General features: G+C 40.6%; 1 long non-coding RNA gene across 1 annotated transcript in view; it reads right to left on the minus strand.

Annotated features, from left to right (window-relative positions):
- Positions 1 to 2,354: 2,354 nt before the first annotated feature.
- The window catches only part of LOC103178987, a 48,350-nt gene continuing 36,413 nt past the window's right edge, over positions 2,355 to 14,291 (minus strand). The window contains exons 2-3 of the long non-coding RNA XR_006084912.1: positions 4,995 to 5,049; positions 2,355 to 2,530 (exon numbers count right to left, since the gene is read on the minus strand). This is a non-coding gene — a long non-coding RNA (uncharacterized LOC103178987). The remainder of the gene's footprint in view (positions 2,531 to 4,994; positions 5,050 to 14,291) is intronic.

Here is a 14,291-nt window from a genome sequence, read left to right on the forward strand (position 1 = left end):
ATAATTGATCTGCTGCACACATTGGGTACAGATCTTTAAAACAATATTGAATTATTTTTGTTAGGCGAGTGAAGAAATTAATATTGGGATCAGAATTGTTTAACAATGTACGGTTGTGTTACAACATGAGATTAGTTTTACAATATTACCTCTTTAGCCTTACCAGAGTAACACAATTTTCACATCAATGTGGAGAAATTGCACCTGGGATTTATTCTATTCATGTGACATTTCAGAGCTGCCAGAATTTGGCAAATTCTTAAACACAGCCTTCAGTTTGAAGGTAAATTGAATTAGAAAAAGGTTAAGAGCTACAGAAAACTTTTTTCAAGATTAAGATTAAAGCTAAGATTAAATTCAACAATTTTCCAAATTCTGGATATAACACTACTAGTACTACCAATAATAATCCTTGCATTTGATACAGTGCCTTCTCACATCATCGAGACGTCCCAAAACGCTTCACAGAATCTACTGTAAAATGAATTGACCATATAGTTTTGTGGGCAAAACGCAGCAGCCAATCGCACACAAACAGTTGCGATCAAATTATTATCACTATTTATTTTTGCAGGGATTATTACTGCTGGAAATTGAACTAATAACCGGGTTCCTACTTACTGCTAGGTTTACAGAAACGTTTGGGCAGTTAATGACTAAGCAGTATTAATAAAACAGAGAGCTCGGAAAGTTTGCAAAGAAGATGAAGTTTGAAGCCAATAATGTGCAAAAAACTATCCAGCAATCCATTTTTTTTCTCTCCTGATTATGAGAGCTGATTTAAAAAGAACTCTCTCTCCATACTATATATGCAGCGCGGTGTTCAAGACTAGTTTGTCGTAAATTAGAAGCTGTTGAAGTGAAAAGAAATATCTGGCATGAAAAGCATGCTTCTTGCAGGCAGCTTTAGTAGTGGAGGAGGTGTGAGAGTTTTATTTGAGATCAAAGGAGATGCAGAATACAGAATATAAAGAGAAGGATTAAGAGTGGAGCCTTCAAAGGTAAGTGATATATATGGAAGCGGCTGGTTATAACTGCAGGAGTCATGAAGAAACTGTGTTTGAAGAGTTCAAAGAAATAAGATTATCATTGCCCCATTGAAGGGTATTAAGAACAATAGCCTTTGTGTGTCAGCCTGGCTCAGTCAGTAGCACTCTCGCCTCAGAGTCAGAAGGTTGTGGGTTCAAGCCCCATGTCTGGACTTACATAGTTTAGGCCGGCATTCCAATGCAGTGATGGGTATGTGCTGGATTGTTTGAAGTGCCATCCTTCAGATGAGACATTAAACCGAGGTCCCTTCTGCCAATTCAGGTGGAATTTAAAGATGCAGAGCATTAGAGAGCATACCAAACAGAATCAGAATATAGCATCGGTCGTACGTAAGAGGCTTCTTCACAAATATAGCGATAACATACAATGCCAGATCATGTTCGGAGTCCTGTAGCTCAGTGGTTAGAGCACTCGCTTTGCAAGCGAGAGACCTGAGTTCAATTCCAGGCAGGGCGAAACCTTGGGCAAGTTTCCTTACTCCACACGCCTAATAATAATCCCTCCAAAAAAAAAAATAATAAAAAATTGGTCACTTTCAATCCATGACTGTTTCTGGGACATTGCTGTGCGCAATTGGCTGCCGCGTTCCCCTACAAATATACAGTCAATTCACTTTACAGTATATTCTGTGAAGCGCTTTGGGACGTCCTCCCGACATGAAAAGCGCTATATCAAATGCAAGGATTATTATTATTATTATTATGTTATAGGCTATTAAAGACATTGAAAGCAATAATTCCACAGCTATGAAATATAGGCAAGACCAACCATACTGAAAGCTATATTGCTGATCATAGTTTGGACCAGAGCTTTCAAGGTGAAAATCTGAGACAGCTTCCATACAGCAACAACAACTTGCATTTATATAGCATGTCTCACACAGGGAAGCGTCCCAAAGCGCTTGAAAGGGCTCAGCAATTTGCTATCTTGGATTTTCTCTTACATTCGAGATTCAATAGCAATCCTGTTTTTCTGTTTGTATGCAAATCGCTAAGCAACTATAGTAAATGAACGTTGATTTTACAAACAGTTTTGGAACAAACAAATTACACGCTTTAGCAGATTAATTAATCAAACTTTAATTTTTATGCATATTCCACAGTGCTTATTACATATCTGTAGGCATTCCAACTCACTCATGCAAAACATTCTGTTAATGTAACATTTACATGAACATTAGAATTTACTATGACTCCTCAACCTAATTTATGCATTGCCTTTACATCAGGTTAGATTGTTAATGCTGACAAGGTTGCACAGCACAACACACGGGAATGAAGGAAATAAGCATTTTACAAAACTGCTGAATTCTTTAGGTATTTTATTAAGTTGAACAGATACCAATTTATTTTTTCCCCCTTGCCAGGCTGTTATGTCCTAGCTGTGCTCTTAACCACACGTCACAAAATCTGCACCAGATAATGAATGCAGAGTCAGCAGCGTTGAACTACAGAGAGCAGATTTGCATAGTTTGGGATTTCTGTAAAGAAAAACAAAAAAAGCTCGAGAAGATTGTTCAAGAAGCATCTGAACAGAAACAACAGTCTAAAGATGTTGCACAGTCTTTAGAATATCTTATGAACAAAGAATCTGATGTGGAATTATTGTCACAGAGGCAAACACTCAAACAACTGGATAATTGGATGTCCCGTTCCCTTCAAGCATCTGATTCAATTGATTTTCTTACGCCTAAGGTGTTCACACAATGGAAAGAGACGAGAGTACAGAATGTAGTCCCACCGGCATTCTGGTGCATTTCAAGTCTCGAAGAAGATGAGCCCATTATCTCGAGAAGATGGACAGCTCGAGCTGCAAACTACACTGCTCTTTTCTCCAACAGGGTAGATCAACAGTTTGGCAGTTGTGGCAAAGATGAGGGTCTTTTCAGATGCCCGACGGGGGTTGCAGTAGTTCATGATGGCTTTATGTTGTGACAGACACAAAAACTCACTCGGTTCAAGCTATAGACTGTTCGGGCAGATTTTACACCTATTTTAACAAGATGCAATGGTCAAATTTTAAAAGACCATACAGTCCAACTGGTATAGCAATTATTAACCTTGGCTATTTAGTCCTTGTTGTTGAGTGTAATGAGCAGCAGGTTTATGTGTATTCTAGGAATGAACAGTTGCTTTTCCATTTAAAGTTGGACTGGGAATCTCCATTTGGTGGTGCTGTAAATTCAAAAGGGACAGATTCTAGTGACAGGCAATTGTGGACTAAGAGATCTTTATATTATGATCATTGACTGGACCAGTGGCAAAATCTTACATTTGCAGATAGTGAGAGATCTAATGATCCAAGTTTCTTGTCATGCACTCAAGATGATAGCATTGTTGTCACAACCAATAATAGGGTCAAGTTATTTGGCATTAACGGTACACTGCTGTGGAGCGCAGGTCCAGAATTCGTGAGTAATCAAACAATTCAACAACCAATGGGTGTTTGTGTGGATGGAGATAATCATATCCTGGTATCTGATATACAGCAAACAAAGTGGTACTTCTAAATATACAGCGACAATGGCTAATTGATGTCATGACAATAGGACTGGGCGGACCACAAGGTCTGGCTTTGACACCAGATGGAGAATTGGTGATAGCAGATAGCAATAACCAATGCATCAAGTTATGCAAATATAAAATCAGAAAGCATTCACACTTCTAGAGAGATAACCAGAGGCAGGTAATAGGTAAATAATCAACCTTGAAAACCTCAGAGTAATAGCCATTAGCTGCAGATCTTTACAGTTAATCATTCTTGTTCGAAGCATTTTCTCCTGCCTACAAACCTAATTTATATTCCAGGGATCTACAAATCCAGTGTTTCAAAATATAGTCTAAAACGTCTAAAATGAATTTAGAAAATTGACAAGAATGGCTTACAGCTATTAGAGATCATAACATGAGAAAACGTGTGGATATCAAAATGAATTTCTCCAAGAAAAAGTTAATAGTGTTAAATAAACAAACCTGTAAAGATGGCTGGAAAATGAGCACAAGAAAACAAGGCTATGTTGTAAGTATTACAACTGTTCAGGAAAAAAACAATTAATCCACAAAAACATGATGACTGTAGATGGACATCAAGTTTCAAGCATATGTTACAAACAATTGCTGCCCAATACTCAGACTTAACGAACACAACAGAGCCAAAAATGTGATATTTATAAACAGAATTTGTTAATTGTAAGTTGCAGTTTGCGATTCATGAATTGTTTGAGATGTGAAACCCCTCTCAAAATTTATTTCCTTTTGTCAAAAAACATTTCCTTTTCTCTGCAGAAAAGCAGCCCCCTGAAAGCAAATTGCAGGTGGCTTTTTGTTCAGGCAGGAAAGGCCCAGATTTAAGTCCAGAAAGCAAAGCCCTTTCGTCAACCTTTACTGATTATCTGCATTTAAAAGTTGGAGGATTTTCATTACATCTGAAACTGAAAAACGGAAGTTGCAATTATTGTAATGCATCCAATTTGACAATATCGTACTGCGTTTTGAAAATTCTATATCTTTCCCAAAATAATTTGAGTGCTATGCATCAGCCATTTTTCCTATGCTCAGCCGTTTCCCAACTACTGAACAAATATATCAATGGGCGATTTGAAACGATTCCCTGCTTTGCCGAAAGCTCCAAAGTTGGTTGTCATAAGTTAGAAGATTTGACAAGTACATCATTGTTCATAGTTTTGTGCTCACAGAAATGTAATGGCTAAATCTGTTAGAGCAATGTTAGGAATGCAGAGGTTATACTGCTTCAGCAATTATCTGATAAGAACCTCTATTGTGGAACAAAGGATGGACAGCAATCACGCTACTCAAAATAATATTGAACGAAGATGACAAGAAGAGTTTTTTTTAATTAAATCATTTAATTTTAAACCAGCAAAAATTATCAAAATGACTTATATACCAACATAATTCCCAAATGACATAAAGGAAATTATTTACCTGCATTTTTTTCAGGTAACATACAGCAATGCTTCTTCAGAATGCCAGGTAGTGCCTGTTTCGAGTAACACAAGATAACAGCATTCATGTAATTTCCATGTTAAAGTTGGCTATCACACTATAATCAGTCAAACTGTTAATTAAAATGTGCTCAATCTTTCTTACAATTAGGATAAACTCAGACCTGCTTCACATTTTAAATCTTATGCTTAAGTGCACTTAGCGTTAGTCTGGTTTATTTGGTAGAACTCTCACCTCAGATTATTGTGTCAGATTATTGTGGTTCTAAGGTCCACTTTGGGACTAATAGGAGTAATCTAACTACCTTAGGAGTAATCTAACTACCTTCACTCTGTGTTACAGGTTGGCATTCCCAGCCTTTAGTGAGCGCGTTTATTTCACTTGTCTACACTTTATTGAATCAAAGTTGGAGCAAATCCTGAGAAATGTAATACACTGTCTGCCTACTACAGAGCACTCGCTTTGAAAGCGAGAGACCTGAGTTCAATTCCAGGCAGGGCGAAACCTTGGGCAAGTTTCCTTAATCCACATGCCTAATAATAATCCCTCCATAACCCAAAACAATAATAAATTGGTCATTTTCAATCTACGACTGTTTGTGGGACATTGCTGTGCGCAATTGGCTGCTGCTTCGCCCACAAATATACAGTCAATTCACTTTACAGTGTGTTCTGTGAAGCGCTTTGGGACGTCCTCCCGACGTGAAAAGCGCTATATCAAATGCAAGGATTATTATTATTATTATATTGCTGTGGAGTCCTGTAGTTTAGCACAGTCTTAGCACAATGAGAGTGAGTTTTCTCAGCCTGGACTGATATGGATAATAGAGAGACGTGTGCTTGTTTGGATTTTAAGATTATTTCAGCACGTCTCATTTGGACTTTAATTCCTTCAACCTGTGGGTGTGTGTATGTGAGTTTTAAGCATTTATTTTTAATTTATTTTAAATGTCGAGTTCAAAACATTCATGACTTCATGTGGAGTCCTCCAGCTTAGTGGTGAGAGAACTCGCAAGTGAGAAACCTGAGTTCAATTCCTGGGCAGGGTGAAACGTTGGGCATATTTCCTTACTCCACACACCTCTGTTTACCTAGCAGTAAGTAGGAACCCAGTTGTTAGTCAATTGGTGGATTACTTTTCCGGGGTTAATAATCCCTTTAAAAAAATGTTTAATAATAATTTGATCAGTCAATCCACGATTGTTTGTGGAACACTGCTGTGCACAATTGGCTGCCGCGTTTCGCCCATAAAATATAGTCAATTTATTTTAGCGGGGGGGACGGGGGACGGAGGAGTCGGGATGTGGTGGAGAACAGAAACCTGGAGTTGTTCTTCATCTCCAGGATTATCCTGGAGTAGAAGGACGACTTGGCCGAGGCTAGAGTGGAGCGGTAAATTTTGAGGAGGTCCAGCCAGATTTGTCGGTGGACCGTTAGGCCAGATTTGAGGCAGGTGCGTTCAGCGGCCCACATCTGGCTCTTCAGTGAGCGGAGGTGGGTGGTGAACCAGGGGGAGGAGCGAGAGTAAGAGACAGTACGGGAGGTGATGGGGGCAAGAGTGTCGAGTGTGGAGGAGAGGGTGTTGTGGAGGAGGGTGAGAGCAGAAGAGGGGTCAGTGAGGGTTGAAGGCCAGAGGGAGAGGAGTTCAGAGGACTCCAAGGCAGCGGTTAGGGATTGTGGGGGTAACCTCTTCCAGGGGCAGTAGAAGATGGTGGTGGGTCTGGTGGAGGTGGGGAGGGGGTGGAGGTGGTGAAGGAGATGAAGTGGTGATCGGAGACAGCCTTATCGGTAATGGTGACATCCGAGACACTGAGGCCCCGGGTGATCACCAAATCCAGTGGGTGGCCGTGAATGTGAGTGGCAGAGTTGATGTGGAGGGAGAGGTTGAGCGAGGAGAGCAGGGAGGAGAAGTCCGAGGAGATGGAGCAGGAGGGGGTGAAGTGCAGGTTGAAGTTTCCCAGGATGATGAGGTGATCAGAGTAGAGGCAGAGAGATGTTAGGAGGGTAGAAATCGGAGATAAAGGTGGGAGAGGTTTCAGGGGGCCGGTAGAGAAGGAGAATTTTGAGTGAGAGGTGGGAGGGGTGGGAGAGGGTGAGGTGCTCAAAAGAGGGGAAAGAGCCAGAGGAGTAGGGGGATAGGGCAAGTGGTGTCCTTGAGATACGGGCTACACCACCGCCACGGCGGTTGGGGCGAGGGATATAGTGGGAGGTGTAGCCGGGTGGTGTGGCCTCCGTGCGGTGAAAGGTGTCGCTTGGGGTGAGCCAGGTTTCCGTTAAGGCCATGGTGTCAACACTCTCATCAAGGATGAGATCGTTGATGACCAGGGCCTTGTTACAGAGGGAGCGGACGTTTTGTAGTCCGATGTGGAGGGAGCGGTTGACAGAATGGTGTGTGGGGAGGGAGGGGGTTCCAGGTTGTGAGGCAGGGGTGGGGGCGATAGGGATGAGGGAGGAGAGGTTGGCTCCCCGGGTTTGTGTCCGGGGTGGCTGGCGAGTGTGGTGGGGAATGGGGAAGTCGATGTGGCTGCTGCTGGACAGCCAACGCCGAGTGCCACGGTGAGCCCGGCGGAGGATTCCCAGGCTGGAACAGAGGGAGGTTGTGGGAGGGTCAAGTGGGGATAGAAGGCGAGGGGCACGGAGAGAGAGGAGGACAGAGCGGGAGAGATGCAGAGGGGTGAGGGTTTGGGGGGAGGGAGGAGGGAGGGAGTGGGTGAGGGGGTGAGGGTCAGAGCGGCAGCCATAGTGCGCACGCGGGGACCGGGAGCGAGCGGTCAGGTGGAGGACATTAGCCCATAGGCTGGGGCTTGGGCAGCCAACCCAACAGGAGCATAATGTTCCCTGGTGCGAGCCCTGGGGAGGCGCGGAGGATTTTTTTTGATATCTAACTCAATGATTTATTATTTGATCATTATTTAAAACAAATGGAGATCTGCTCAACTGCACTTTATTCAGCTACTGAAGAAAAGAAAAATGTTTTATTGTGTTCAAAAATGGCATTGTAGAATGCCACAGGAACAATGGCTAAGATTTCCATTTTGGGGGCAATTTTCCAACATCGCTTTGAAGATACAAATTATGTAAACTAGCAATACTTGACATATAACACGAATATTCTGCAGGAAAAAGACTACAGTTATAAACCATTGCACACAAATTGGTTGAACTTCATTTTGGTACATCTTCTTTAATTCCTTAAAGTGGCTATTTTAAAAATATGAGAAAAATTATATTTTCATTCCACCCCAGTCCTCTTCACTCGGTGACCCACTCCCCCTAGTATAATGTCGCTGCTCACACATAAATAAAGACTCACAGATAAATGTCCTGTGTCTATTGTCCAGTGACTATTGAAACAAACCCAGGTCAAATGAAAAAGTCAGAGTTAACTGCCTTCAGGTGAGAACAAACAAATTGGTGGGAAAAATACATTCCATGAAAGCCTTCTCAGATAATAATGGGAAAAGTTTATTGCACTACAACAACAATATTAAATCTTTTTTTCACCTGTGTCAAAATGATACACATTTACATCACAGTGTAAATCACAATCAGCTCATAGAATTGCTCAGAATTAACAAACCAACAAACCTTGAACACAGATTTGGAGACAATTCTAGATGGTGCATTGCTGGACTATCACTCCCAAATCAACATATCCTCAGCTGTTCACAAACAGAGCGGAAAACACAAGCTAAAAATAAATCACAGCTAAAAATTAGACCAGCATGCTTTCCTTCAAATAATATTTGACAAATATAATAATAATAATCCTTGGATTTGATATAGCACCTTATCACGCCGTCCAAACGTCTCAATAATGTAGCAGCCAATTTACACACAGCAATATCCCACAGTCATGATGTGAATGACCAATTATATATCCAACTTTATTTCTGAGAATAATAATTCCGTTTCCTAGAAAAAAAATGGTCATTCAATCCACGACGGTTTGTGATACACTGATGTGTACAATTGGCTGCTGCATTTCGCCCTTAAAATACAGTCAATCCACTATATTTTGTGAAGCGCTTTGAGACGTCTCAACAACGTTAGAAGCGCTATATCAAATGCAAGGATTATTATTATCTGGGGAATTGTTGGTCAGGATACCAGGAGAAATTCCCTTCTCTTTCCAATAGTTTCCTACGATGTACACAGTGATCTGATTTGTTTTGATTAACAATGTTATCATGGATTATTGGAGCTTGAATGCAGTCTGCAAAATGACTATAATTCAATATTATATAACATTCAGGAAACTTGACATTATCATTGACATTGCTATAGAGAAAGGTTTTCAGACCCATCAAGAACAAATCTGTCACTATTTTGATGACATTATGTCAATCTCAATCTCTCCTATCTTGTATATGTAACATAAAAATTCTGGTCTGTGTCTTTTATCTGTCCTGGAAGGAAATCAAAGACATCATAGTTTATGTTTAATAGTAGGATTTTACTTTGTGTATCGCAAATCAAATGCATGACCTACATAGAGATCAAACTGTTAATACGCTTACAAAAAATTCCAAAATACAGAAGGAAATAATGTCTGTGAAATTTGTTTCTTCTAGATATTTTGCAACAAAAATATATACACCAATTAATTCTATTAGTTAAAGAATGTTTTTGATCATAAGGGCCATCTTCAATAAAAATGTCAATTGCTAGAACTGTAAATTCTTTGCTACAATCTTTTTTTTAAGGGTGGGGAACAATCATGTTAAAAACGTCAAAGGAAATGCAAATCACAGTTCATATCATGGAAAGTCCAAAATGTGCTTCTCAACAACCAAACTATTTTGCTCTACTCTTGGACAAATAGGTAGGATGTCAAGGCCTTGGAGAAGCTGCAAAGAGATTTACCAGAATGATACAGGGACAAGAGATTTCAGTTATATGGAGACTATATTGTGCTCATGGTCACCTCGCCCCTCCCTCATTCCCTGGGTCATGGTCAGACTCTGCCACTGTTAAGCGCTCCGGGACGCAACCTCGCGTGAAGGGCACTTTATAAATGCAAGTTGTTGTTGACTCTGGAAGCTGGGATTGTTCTCCTGAGAGCAGAGAAGGTTAACAGAACAATCCCGGTTTCTCTAGTCTCTCCACATAATTGAAGCCCCTAATTCCTAATATAATAAATCATAATAATCCTTGCATTTGATACAACACCGGATCACATCGTTCAGACGTCACTTAGATATACTGTAAAATGGAAACAAAACACAAAAACTGCAGATGCCCGAAATATGAAACAAAAACAGAAGTCGCTGGGAACACTCAGCAGGTCAGGCAGCATCTATGGAGGAAGAACAGTTCTGAAGAAGGGTCGTGGACCCGAAACGTTGACTCACTTTTCTTTCTCCATAGATGCTGCCTGACCTGCTGAGTGTTCTCAGTGACTTCTGTTTTTGGTACCTTAAAGTGGATTGACTGTATATTTGTGAGGAAGGAGGTAGAAGAGGGAAAGACCAAGAACAGGGATTACCGCCAAATGAAGCATGAGCAGTTTAATGCAGCATATTGTTTAGGTCTTCACTGGCTCTTTGTGATTCCAATTACATAGCTTGAGCACTAAATCATGGCTAATAGTTGACATTCACAGAGAGGTCACTGATTCATTTTGCCTAGCAGTAACAAATTATTTCCTGTTTTTATAATTTAGTTAGAGGTGGAAAAACTCATCTTAGTTAAGTAATAATAATACGTACATTTGATATAGTTCCTTATCACATCGCCAAGACATAGCAAAGTGCTTCACAAGACTTACTGTAAAGTGTAGTAACTGTACAATTTGCAGGCGAATACAGCAGCCAATTTGCATGCAACAATATCCCACAAATAAAATAATAATAATAATAATAATCCTTGCATTTGATATAGCGCTTTTCACGTCGGGAGGACGTCCCAAAGCGCTTCACAGAACACACTGTAAAGTGAATTGACTGTATATTTGTGGGCGAACGCGGCAGCCAATTGCGCACAGCAATGTCCCACAAACAGTCGTAGATTGAAAATGACCAATTTATTATTGTTTTTGGTTTTGGAGGGATTATTATTAGGCGTGTGGAGTAAGGAAACTTGCCCAAGGTTTCGCCCTGCCTGGAATTGAACTCAGGTCTCTCGCTTGCAAAGCGAGTGCTCTAACCACTGAGCTACAGGACTCCACGAATAGCCGTAAAGTGAATGATCAATTTTATCTGGGCAATTATTGGCAATCTTTCAACAGCTCCATGGGTTCTTTAAGCTCCATCTAAACAAGCAGATGTTTAGTATCTCATCCAAAGGACGGCATCTCTGACAATGCAGCAATCCTCCAGCACTGCACTGGAGTGCCTAAATTGTACGCTCAAAGTCCTGACATGGATCCATGGTGTAACATATTCTATTTTACATTTCGCCAACAAAATACAGTCAATTCACTTTACTGTATTTTTCATGAAGGGCTTTCAGGCATCTCGAAGACTTGATAAGGCACTATATCAAATGCAAGGATTATTATTATTACAGCCCCATTTAGGCATGACATATCACTAAGCTCAGATGGTGCACTGGACACATCTAAATAAAAACAAAAGACACAAGAATAGGTTAGTAGTTAATGCATGAAGCTGTATGATCTGGAAAGTCACATTTGATGCAATAAAGAACTAGGTCTAAAGAGCAGAAGTGTCACAAGACAACAAGTCAGCATGGGTTTAGAAGCAAAATGTCATGCCTTGCAAAGCAATTCCAACAGTATTTGATACAGTTGCACACGTAAGACTTCTAAGCGAGGTCAAAGCTCACGTAGTTCGTGGCAAATAAGGTAGCTGGATTGTAAACTGTCTTAGCAATAGGAAGCAGAAGATAATAAACTGAAAAAGTTTTGGAGGTGAAGAGTGGAAGAGAGAGTGACAGATTTAGGAATTTCTTCAGAGACTGTTTTGGGTTCCCTGCTGTTCACATTGTGCGTAAAAAGCTTGAAGAATCTTTCTTGTAATATTAATAATAATAATCCTTGCATTTGATGTAGCACCTGATCACGTTATTGAGACACCTCAAAACTCTTCACAGAATATATTGTGAAATGGATTGCCTGTGTATTTTGTGGGCGAAATGGGATGAAATATTATATATTCTCTGATAATGCCAAGTTACATGGGCCGGTGAATCATATAAAAAGAAAAATAAATAACATACAAGAAGATCTGGATCAATTCGGCAGATGAGCCAAAGAGTGGCAGATGGATTTTAATGCTGATAAATGCACATTGGAACAAAAAAAACTGGCACTTATAATAGTGCCCTCCATGCAGGGTAGCATCTCAGAGCATTTAACAGTGGTGGAGCCTGACTCCGAGCCGGGGGATGTGGGGGGGAAGGTGACTGTAAGCACGGTTGAAAAAGGAAGGTTTTCAGGTGGGACTTGAAAAAGGGAAGAGTGGGCAAGGCAGAGGGATTCAGGGAGAGTTTTCCACAGTTTTGGGGCCTAGTGGCTGAATGCACGACCTCCAGAGGGTGGAGCAGAGGGTGCGAGTGATGAGCAAGAAGCTGGCACCAATCGAGTGGAGACACCGGGTGATGGATTGGGGAATGAAGAGGTTGGAGAGATAGGGAGGTGCCAGGGAGTGAATGGATGTGAACACGAGTGTGAGGTGAATGGATTTGAAACAGAATACATGTGCTAAATAAATAGATACATTTATCCAATAAAATACAAATTTCACGGGGATATTTTCACATGCGTGTGGTATACATCTGTGGGACTCCGTCTGGTTTAGATACTCTTAAGCACGGTGATGAGTTTTTACATGTGCCAGAAACATGGCTGACCAATAGAAAAAAAAAAAATGTTTTCCCTTGGGTCAAGCTTACCAGTGTACATCACTTATCCTCAGTCATGCCCTGAAGTTTGCCCATCTAAAGGTGTATACTGGAATTTAGTTGTGTGCTTGTACCATTTTCCAAGTCAAACTGAAGGTATAGATCTATAGTCCTTGTTATCCAATAGAACAGATACATTTACTCCCTGAATAGCATTACAACAACAACAACAAGATTCCATTTATAAAGCGCCTTTCACGTCAGGAGGACGTCCCAAGGCGCTGAATTACTTTATTCAGTTGTTTCTCGTAGCTCTTCCTTGAAACCGAGGCTCAATCGTGTTGCTCACCTGGCTCTAGTCTCTTTATACTGCAGTAACCAGACCCATTCGCAGTTTGCCAGGTGCAGCCTAACATAGGTCCTGTACACCTTCAGCATGACGTCTGCGGATCTGAGCTTAATTGACTTGGGAATTAGCTCATTATCATGGCTGTCTTGTTTATTACTGCTTCACACTGTCTGGCCATTGTGAGAGATACGTCAACCAACCCTGCCCCCTGCAAATCTCTTTCAACTTCCTTTCGGTTTCACTTCTTCCCATCCACTGAGTTCATCTGCCTCCTATTTTTACTTCCTTCACACAATGCCTTTCATTTATCTGCAATGAACTTCATTTGCCAGTAATCAGTGGAGGTGCATACCCTGTTAAGTTGTCTTTGTAAGATCTTAGCTGCCTACTCTGATTCCACTCAATGTGAAATAACCTGTCACAAGTCAAGGAATTGAATCTGTAATTTTATCTAATCCTGCAGAAAATCCTATAACTACTACTGCTCATTTTCTGAACGGCTGTGTCTATTCTTCTTAGAAGTTTTTTTATCAGACTTTGGGAAGTGCTGCTTTTTCTCATATAATGAGCAAATCGATGATCCCATTAAAATAAAAAAAATACAAATCAGGATTTTAATGCAGGTCGCCCATTCCTTTATTTAACAGAGATAATAAAATATTAATGGAAACTATACTGATAACAGAAACAACACAAGGTCAACGCTAATGAGAGTGGTTTCAAAATAGGCAAATGTGCTTCTACTAAACATCAAATGGCTTGGATTTAATGCACAGAATAAAATGCTGAAACACCCAAAAGTCTCATCATTATACCAAAAAGATTGACGGACTCCATTGCAAATTCACGTATTTAGAAACAGAAGGAATAAGAGGAAAACATTTGTCCTCTCCTGGGACTTGGCTGCTATTGTTCTGTATCCAGTCCACTTGAACATGCACAACAGTATGACCAAATTACCTATGATTTTACTTCCCTTCGTGTCCAGATCTACCATTGTTAATAAAATCATACAAAAATCTCAGTGGAAGAAGGCTCCTTGCCATTTATAATCCTTGCATTTGCTGTAGCACCATATTACATCGTGGAGACAAATCAAAGTGCTTCGGAGGAGTCACTGTG

Source organism: Callorhinchus milii, unplaced genomic scaffold (assembly GCF_018977255.1).
Source record: "Callorhinchus milii isolate IMCB2004 unplaced genomic scaffold, IMCB_Cmil_1.0 Scaffold3, whole genome shotgun sequence".
Taxonomy (NCBI): domain Eukaryota; kingdom Metazoa; phylum Chordata; class Chondrichthyes; order Chimaeriformes; family Callorhinchidae; genus Callorhinchus; species Callorhinchus milii.